A 9,836-nucleotide genomic window follows, 5' to 3' on the forward strand; every position below is an offset into this window, starting at 1 on the left:
TTGAAAAATGTTAAATTAACAAACTTGTCTTATATGAAATTATCCAAAATGGGCAAATTCACAGTGATAGGATTCAGGTTAATGTTTCCAGGGTTTGGGGAACAGGGGGAGAAAGAAATGAAGCATGACTTTTTCATGGGTCCTGGGTCTCCTTTGGGGATGATGAAACGATTCTGGAATAGGCAGTGCTGACGATCGCAAACCACTAGGGATACACTAAACATCATGGTAGATTTTATGTTGTATCTATTTACAATAAAAGAAAAAGAGGCCTATCTATCATAACAGTGACCTTTCCAACTGCACAGACCTTCATTTGGGGATCATTTTGTAATTCAAGAAGTATTGCCAACGTCCCACTCACTCCAGAAACTAGAGTGTAAATATTTGTTCCTGCTCCAGGCATAAAGCTTTTTCACGAATGTTTGAGAGACACACGCTCACACGAACCCCTGTTTCACTAAATTTAGTTCATCAAGAACTAAAATCCCAGGGGTGAAGGGCAGCAGTGGGTGGAGTGGGAGGTCAGGGGGTTTCATTAGCAGGATCCAGAAATATGTGGTGCTGGGAAAAGGGTGTAAAGAAGCCCTGTGGGCACCTGGAGCCCTTGAAACCAGCAGCTGCAGGGCCTATGGATGAAGCAGAGGAAACTGTGACTTGCCCAGAGTGGAAGAGTGCCTGGGCAACCAAACACGCTGACCCTAAGACAAGACATCTTTATTTTGGAGATGCCAGCATCCATCTGTCAGAGCGCTGAGGACGTCCAAGTCTGTGTCAGCATTCCTGGCTCTCCCAAAAGCTCCATGTGAAACCGGTGGTTAATTGACTACTTACCAATCCACCTAGCCAGACAGACGATTATGATGAACTGAACTGACTGACACATTAGGAACAGAATCAGCCCATTTGAGTTGCGATACAGGGATTGAATCGGGGGATTCTGAGACTGGTCTACATTCATGACCTGTCTGAGAAACCTAACTTCTGGGTCTGATTGGTAGGGGGAGGGGGTGCTGGAAGGTAGTTTATAGAACAGAACTTTTCAACGTACTATCTCATTTTTTTCAACTTTTCTCAATTGGTTCAAATGCTGCAACCAATTTGTAAGTAAGAAATCTTTTCTCTGTTATTGAATAGGCAAGCTATACGCTAATTGTTTAAAAGTGCCTTCCCCAAGCTTCTCAACCCGCAAGAACTCAATTACCAAATCTTAGCTTGATATCCATACCTCTTTCCAAGATGCAATACCATCTCCCACCAGGATTATGCGTGGCATGTGTGTGTGTGTGTGTGTGTGTGTGTGTGTGTGTGTGTTGCAAGTTTCACAACTTATGCACTTCAGAACATTGAAGACATCATTTATCCTGTCTATGACTCAGTTTACTCAGTTGTAAAATGGATACAAGAATGTTTTCTTCGTAGGGTAATAATGAATTTATAACAGCAGTGCAATGCCTGAGCCTGTACTAAATCAATGTTAGCTCATGTTATTTTTTAAAATAACTGTCCTTGTAACAGCAATACATTCTCTGTCACCCAGCATGGTTGATAACAAAGTGTTTTGATTAATGAAAAGTTCTGAGAACTAGATTTATCATGTAGGTCATGATGGATTACAATGTTTCAAAAATGAAAACACAAGAAAACATTCTGAAGTTGGATGCCAAGCTGGTCTTCCTTGGACAATCCACAGGGCTTTGGGGGACCCGGTGGCACCTCGTCATGAACATCCCTTTAATGTTCATGGAGACGTGCAGCTGTCCAGGTACATAGAGTGATCCAGGTGATAGAAATGGATCACAGAGAATATATTGTTACAATTTGAAAATGCAGGTGAATGAAGAAGCCAATCAACTCCGCAGCTCACTTCATGCTTGGAAGGAAAGACTGGCCTTAATGAGCCTTCCTTTCCTGACTCATGACTCATGACTCAACCTTCTGTGTTCCCTGCTGTTTGCTGGATTCTCTTCCAAGTTCAGAATCAGCCCAAAGCTCTTTCTTAAAAAGAACAGCTCAGCCCAAGGGAGTTGCTCAAGTGAAATGTCCAGCTGCCCTGGGAGAACTGTTATTTCCCAACCACCTGACTCATGCCAAATTGCTTACGGCTTGTACGACAGAGAAGTCTGAAAATGTTTTTTCTTGCTCTCCCTACCAGATAGAAGGTTTCAGAGTCAAACACGGGGTGGCGGACCTGAGGCCAAACATCCATCCCCCTCAGTCATGGGGGCCAGCACCTTTGAAGTCCTCAACTGAATGGAGAAATTCAATCTCATAACTTCCCAGCACCAGCTCTCTTCTCTGATCTGATCGGTCTCAGGTTACTGTTACTGCTTCCAGAGCTCATTAGGCCCATTCCCACCATCTGACTGCTAATTCTCTCTCCCTCTTGACATTCCCAATCTCTCCTCGACAGCCCAAAGCGTTCCCTCACTCACATTGCCCTTGCTGTCTGTATCATTCAAGGATCCAATTACATCTGCCTTACATTTCCACATAAAAGTTCCCTTTGTTTATGCCATGACTCCCCATCAGCTACTTGAAGAAAGGATCTATATCCAGTATGCCCTCTGAGCCACATGGTGCCGAATAGGGGCTCTCAAGAGTGAATGAATGAATGAATGTGTGATAGAAACCACTGTTCAACACTCAGATCTTCTACACATGATGAAAAATATTGAATTGACCCCCCAAAGGGTTTCATTTGACCTTCCATAGCATAGTGTTCTCAAACTTCAGCAAGCGTCAGGATTCCCCAGATGGCTTATTAAAATACAGATTGCAGAGCTTCCCATTTAGCAGGTCCAGGGTGGGCCCAAGAATGTGCATTTCCAACAAGTTCCCAGGTGACGTGGATGCTGAGGGACACACTTTGAGAAGCACTGCCTTGGATCCATGGTCCTCAATGATGAACCAACAGGTCTGGATACTGGTCCCAGCTCTGCCATAGGTGGATGGGGGACCTGGGGCAAGTAATTTAAGCTCTCCAAGCTTCCTCAGCTGAAATTTTCCTTGTATGATTACTAACGTTACTTTTAGCTCTAAAGTTATCTGAGCACAAAAGGTCAAAAATACCCTTCCCTGTGTCAGCCACATGCTATCATCTTTATGAAATCGTAGGCAACAAAGGCACTAGTTGAAACAATGCTTTTCAATTCTTGCACTCACAAGAGCTCAGCCCCAAGTGGTGGTAGGTTCCACTGAAAGGCTGCAAGAGAAGGAAACTGAGACCAGGCAGCACAGAGATTTAGGAACCTGATGGGGGCCAGAGCCAGCCACGAAGAAAGACAGACCAGATTCTCCTGTCGAATTAGAGTCTGACCTGCGTCTGGTTGCTTTCCATAGGCTCCAGGCCCCGAAGGACGCTGGCTTTACTTAGGCAGCAGGAGTGGCAGGCCCCACAGGTTGGCTCAATGGCCAAGGCCTCAACACAGCATGACCCAGACGGCACAGCCACTGGTTTTTCCCTGCCGTTAGACAGTCAAAATGGTTTCATTTCCATTTCCTCAAAAAGACAGGTGTGATTCTTATTGGCGTTAGCGTTGGGGGAGAGAGGAGGACTTGTCCAGGGCCTTTCAACCCGTGGAGTAACTTGATTCCTGGTCTAGCCCCCTCACCACGAGGCAGCTCTGCCCTCTGAGGCTGAGCCCAATAACCGGGAAGGAACCATATTCATCTTTGCTTTTCCCCAGTTTTTCCTATGGGAAATACTTTCCTGTAAGAGTTTCATGATCTAGGTAGGAAAAATATTTACAGATGAGCAAATTGAGACACAGCAAAGTCAAATGACTGGCCCAACAGCTCTTGGCACCGTTATCTGAAGTCCCAGTTAAAGGAGGCCTAGGTCCGAGGAAGAAAGAAACTGCAGACTGAGAATAGGCTGATGGGGAAAGAAAAGCCTAGGTGTGAGACTGGTCTGCAAGTGACATCTGCAACTATTTTGATAGACGCAGTACACGTATTGGCCACACATGCCCCTCATCCACGTAAACTGAGTCACCTCTGAAAGTATTTTAAAAGGGGGGCACCACTTTGTCCCTAAATAACCTCTTCTATTATCTTAAAAGTTCATCAAAAATATTAAATACTGGGGCCTACTTCTTGCGATAGTTAAGTGTCTGAATTAACCCAAAGTTTCCTGCATTGACTCCTGGGGCAACTTAAGCCCATGCCAAAGGAGACCAACACTCGCCATGGCACCGCAGCTCATAGCTACAGGGTTAAAACAGTGATTGCGACAATGTCTTCCTCCTAAAAGCACCCTATTGATTGCTTTATTTATTAAATCTCTCCTGGCTTCTGTTTCGCATTTTTATTTTCTGCCCTACAAAGGATATACTGTCCTTTGCTGAGATCCCTTGATTAAAACTCCAAGTATTGCGTAATCTTGCTGTTCCCACCCGTTCTACACCCTCCCCGGTCCTTGGTTCTCATCCACTTCAGCTTCCCTCCCAGGCCCTTTATGAAGATGTGGTTCTGAAAACCACATTTGTGTGATCTTGCCTTACACACATGACTCTGTATAAATGGCAGCCCAGAAGGCCTCGAGATGGTGAAAGCAAGGGGAGTTCTGGGGAGCTGGGAATTGCCTCCCCATATATTATTTGATTCCACAAAATTGAGCTTTGGGCACTAACCACTAAACAGTCCCTGGGTTCTAGATCCAAATTTCCTTTATGAGTTGTTACACAGTGTGCGAGAGAGCCAGGATTGGCATGCCTCCATGGAGCAAACTGGAAAACGTCTTGTACAGGCAGCCAAGTCACTGCCATGTTACCCAGCCCCAAGCCACCAGGCAAACCACACAGGGCTTCTGTGGCAGTCTTCCAGGGGCTCAGGGCTCCTCCACTGGTGTTGTGAAGGGGGAGGTCCCCGCCAGGTAGCACTTCAAATGTTACCTGTGAGTGCCACTGCATTTCACACAACTTCCCCTTTTTAAAAATGGACATGGGTCTTCAGACTTCTCAGAAATACCAAGTAGAACCTCTTTCACAGAAAAGTAATATCATTGAAATTTGGGGTATTTTGATGATCTAATCTGTTCTCCGGCTGCCAGACAGGGTCACCCTAAGATGTCTCTGAGCGATGAGATGCTTCCTTTGTTAAGATCGCCTGGGGAGAAGATGTCACACCTCCCCCGTGGCAGCCACTGCTATCTCTGGTGATTGCTACTCTCCGGAAGTGTTTTACAGAGTAAAGGTGAGTCCCTCTATACTCAGGGAGAGCATTTCTAGGGTCTGGTCCTGAAGGCAAGGGGGTAACAGGTTCCCCCTGAAGATCACATTCTCAGGGAACCCAGCGCCCTCAGAAGTTGTGCTTATTAATGAAGGTAACAATCTTTCTGTCTGTGAAGACGCATTGTGGTTGAAACTGTATATTCATTTCTTACTGGGGAAAATGCCTTTATCTCATTACTGCGTGAGATAGCTGCTGAGAACACAATCAGCATGTCTCGATTGGATTTATCTTCCTCAAAAAAAACCCAAAAAACAAAAATCATTTTGTTCACAGAACATAAACATGCAGGAATAACTTTAAAAAGTGTTATTAATTTAAATTTTTTAACAGGGGCATTATGTTATTTAACACCTCTCACGAGGAGATGACCTGCGGAAAATAAACAAACCAACCCACACGTAAGGGCCACGTTTCAGCTCTTCCTAATGTGCGATAGCTATGACTTATTTGGAGGTGGCCGCTTATGAAAGTCAGAAGGTCATGTCATAGCTCAGGCTACGTGAAGAATCATATGCCATGTAGAATCAGAGCATTTTACCGCTAAGAAGAACATTGGAGATCACGTAGGCCAAATTCCTCTCTTGGCAATAAGAAGCCAGATGCCTGAGGAACAGGGTTCTGATCACGTCACATCCAGTCTAGTGACCTTCCATTGAGCAAGGAGGCCTCACTTGATTCTTCTGTGCAAACACGCCACATTTTTGCCTCCGCTTTCCAACACAGCATTCCTATTTTGACAAAGATTTTGCTTTCCTGTGGTTTAAAGTCCATGAGCCTGTGACTCCTAAGTGCTTTACAAGTGACAGACAGCAGATCCATTTTTCCCCCACAACTCTTGTCACTTGGAAGACTGCTGGGTTTGGGTGGATAAACCAGGAGTGTCCCTGAGCACAAGACCCAATATACCACCTGCCTCAAGATGTGAAACCATCAAACAGGCATTAATGAAGGACATAGTATAAAACGCAGAGAAAAAGAATGGGCGTCCTTTGTTTTTCCAAACTCCATGTGACTTCTCTCAGACTATTTGTTTCTTTCCAAAGATAGCTTTTGCTACCACAGGAGAAACCATGGCATTTAATATTACTACTACTATTATTATTATTATTAATCTCCACAACTGGCTTCGGGGCTGAATGCAGGAGAAGCCAAGGGAGAGAAATGTGTCTCCCTCGTACCTGGGACACTTGGCCACCTGTACAACACGGAGGGAAATTGTAACAAAGCTCTGCATTGACCAACTGCAAAAGAATCCTTCTTTCTGCTGCACCCTCTCTCCCCACCCTTTGGCAAAAGCCTGAGTAAATAGGGACATTTTATGCCAGGACGTGAAGGTCAACAAACTCCTGCTTTGTCAGAGGAACCTGGGAATGAAGTCAGTGGCCTTCACGGAAATGCCGTACCTTCTCACTCCGCGGGTATTTGAGCCTAAGGATTAGGAGTAAAGAATCTCAGGGAAGCTTGCCAAGAACATATGCAACAGACACTAAAGCTATGGCTTAGGGCCACCTGAGAGGTTTGGCAATACCATCTCAGCTGACCTCAGCCCGTGGGTTGTGTATGGTGAAGCAGACGTGCTTTGCAGGGGCCATTACAGATTCTCCAACTCATCTGTAGCAGGATAATCGTAAGCTAGCCCCCCAAGATTCTCAGACCCTGTATAACCTCCCATCCTTGGCAGGGAGGACAGGACCTGGGAGTATGATGGAATATCACCCCTGTGATTAGGCTACATTACACGGCAAATGCAAAGAGATTTTGCATATGTCATTAGAGCCCTTGATCAGTTGACTTTAATTAGGGACATTATCCTGTGTGGGCTGAACTTCATCAGTTGACTTTAACTCAAAAGGAGAGTATCCTGGTGGGCCTGATTTAATAATCAGATGAGACCCTTAAAAGAGGGACTAGAGGTCACAGGTGGAAGAAGTCAGAGAGATTCAAAGCAGCAGAGACAGTTCTGCTGGCCTTGATGAAGCCAACTGTCGTGGTAGGGAGAGGGCCATGTGGCTGGGAATGATAGGTGGTCTCTTGAAGATGATGGCCTCAGTCCTGCAGTTGCAAGGAAGTGAATTCTGCCAACAGCCAGTGCGTTCGAAAGTGGACCCTGAACCTCAGATGAGAATCACAGCCCTGGCTGACATCTTGATTTCAGCCGGTAAGACCCTGAGCAAAGAACCCAGCTATGCCACGCCTAGACTGCTGACCTGTGGACCCCGTGAGATGATAACTGCATGTTGTGTCAGGCTGCTAAGTTTGTGGTAATTTGTTAGGCAGCAGAGAAAACTAATATATCATCCTAGGAATTGCAGGGAGAAAAGGTGCCTACATTTTCTCCATTTGTTTCTTCATATCCATGTTTTCTGTACCCACTTTTCCTGGTCAAGGTGAAAGTTCAAAGTCAGGGCTTGTTTTATGCATGAGCAAAGCAGGATGCAGCAGGGAGGGGAGGGATGGCAGGGGTGGGGGTATTGAGACAGGCTCCTGAGATCTCTACACCTGGTGTTTGGGGGTTATTGAAGGTCTGGGTGATCTTGTGAATGTTGTGAAAAAAGGCAGCTTATTAGACCTATTGTGGGTGATTAATTCTCCCTTCATTGTACATGGTCAGATGATTAGATATTTCTAACCTAGTCACACACAGCACAGATACCCTGCATTTGGGGAGTGACTCTGCCAGAAAGGAAAATGTCCACCCAGAATCCCTAAAGTAAATGGCTAAAGGGTCTGAACTTACCGGTAGAACCAGGTTGAGGCAAGGGGCGTGGGGAGTGTGGTGCTTGTCTGTGCCTGGAGGCCTGTTCTCAACCATTGTTGCTGGAGTTAAACTATCTCACTGGCTCAGGGTTTACAGCTTAATAGTTGGAGATGACAGAAGATTATGTCATCGAATCCCTACACTCGACAGAGAAGGAAACTGAGGCCCAGGAAAGCTAGTTGTCTTCCCAAAGCCTCTCCAACCAGAAGCAACGGGGACAAGACCAAAACTCAGAGCTTTCAACTACCTCCTGTCTGGTCACCTCTCCTCTGGCATAAAATGACCCAAGTGTTGTCTATTGGTTAAATTGCCAATTCTCTGAAATAGAGCATTGGTTGCGGATCCTGGCTGGTCTGTGCCTAGCTGTCCTTGTCTGCTGAGAGCATGACACCAACTCTTCTGACAGGCCAACTTGCCTCTCGCCTTAGCTATGCCATCAGCTCTAGAGTCTCTCATTGCTAAGTCGTGATGAAGTGACTCAGCCATTCCAAGATCCAAACCTCACTGGGTAGATTAGTTTCCTGCGGCTGCAGCAACCAAGTACCATAAGGTGGGTGCCTTCAAACAACAGAAATGTATATTCTTATTGTTCTGGAGGCCAGAGCTCTGAAATCAAGGTGTCGGCAGGGCCATGCTCCCTGGGAAGGCTCTAGAGGAGGCGCCTTCCTTGCCCCTTCCAGCTTCTGGTGCTTGCCAGCAGCAGCCCAGGGCAATCTTTGGTTTGGTTTGGATTTTTTATCACTCCATTCTCTCCCTCCATCTCCACATGGCCTCTTCCCTCTGTGTCAGTGTCTCTGTGTCTCCTCTTCTGATAAGGGCAGCAGTCATACTGGATTTAGAGCCCACCTTGATCCAGGATGACCTCATCTTAATTGAACTAATGACACCTACAGACACTCTATTTCCAAATAAGGTCACATTCCAAGGTTCTGAGTGGACATGAATTGGGGGGGGAGGGTAACATTATTCAACCCAATACACAGGTTTTATATTAGTACGTATGACCAAGGCTACCTCAACCAATTGCCTTAAGAGTAGAGACAGTTTGTGCAACTCTCTCCATCACTCATTCTCTCTCACCTGCCCGCACCAAGATTTGTGTAACCCAGGACCCGGAAATTAGAGAGCTAATGCTGGAAATACCTCAAAGAGCTTCTAGCCAATGGCTGCTAATCCTGGCTGAACAAGAAAATTGCCTGGCAGGGAGAGGGGGCGGGTTAAAACACCATGTCCAAGCCCAACCACAGCGATTCTGCTTACGTTGGTCTGAGGTGTGGCTTGGGCAGTGGTAGTTTTTAAAGCTATCCAGATGATTCTAATATGTAGCCAAGATTGCAAACCTATGCATTCTAGTCCAACCCCTCAGTTTTCAGTTGAAAACACCTGAGGCAGACAAACCTTTTGCCGTCCCCCTCCCTTCCGTCTGTTGCCACCTCCAAGCACGTCAGCTGCCAATTCTCTTACTGGAATGTCCTGCTCCCTCTAAGTGGTACAAGGCCCCTGGACAGTTGACAGAACAAAATTGCACCCTCCACTCATGAGAGAGAAGCAAGTAAGGCTCGTCCATGACCATGAGGTAAAATGGCAGCCCCCTCCCTGTAGTCACAATGTCTTCCTCAATTACTGACACAGCTATAACCTGTGGAACCACATATGCTCGTGCAGGCAACAAAGTTGTAAAAATCCTTAAGTACATATTTTGTCCACTCACCCATTTGGCTTCCATCACACGTATTCTTGGGCCTCTTTCTGGCCGCTATTCTATTTTCTCATTTTAACTGCACACTTTTTAAAAATAAGAAGCATTTCTTTTTACTTTTTAAAATCTTGTGTGTTCTACTAT

The sequence above is a fragment of the Rhinolophus sinicus genome, linkage group LG01 (genome assembly GCF_036562045.2).
Source record: "Rhinolophus sinicus isolate RSC01 linkage group LG01, ASM3656204v1, whole genome shotgun sequence".
NCBI lineage: Eukaryota > Metazoa > Chordata > Mammalia > Chiroptera > Rhinolophidae > Rhinolophus > Rhinolophus sinicus.